General features: G+C 38.0%; 1 protein-coding gene across 2 annotated transcripts in view; it reads left to right on the plus strand.

Annotated features, from left to right (window-relative positions):
- The window catches only part of LOC119593735 (casein kinase I-like), a 47,875-nt gene that overhangs the window by 360 nt on the left and 47,236 nt on the right, over positions 1-279 (plus strand). The window lies entirely within an intron of this gene.

A 279-nucleotide genomic window follows, 5' to 3' on the forward strand; every position in this document is an offset into this window, starting at 1 on the left:
TTTCCGTCTATGCTCTGACATTTGATTTCCCATCAAAAGTGCATTGGAAGGACCACCACAATCGCGGACATGTGATGATAAGTGTTACGGTTCGGATATTTTTTCTCTAGTACATTTATTATCAGTTACCTCGTGTATTATGTAAGATAAAAGAAAACACTGGCTAAGTCGTGCCCGATGAATGTTGCCGCCTCAAAATATACGGGATGAAGTGTTTGTAACATCTCATCTTTTGTGAAGTATTTTGATGTGAGGAACGTTTTTCTATGAGTATTGCTA

This window comes from Penaeus monodon, chromosome 32 (assembly GCF_015228065.2).
Source record: "Penaeus monodon isolate SGIC_2016 chromosome 32, NSTDA_Pmon_1, whole genome shotgun sequence".
In the NCBI taxonomy this organism is placed as follows: Eukaryota; Metazoa; Arthropoda; class Malacostraca; order Decapoda; family Penaeidae; genus Penaeus; species Penaeus monodon.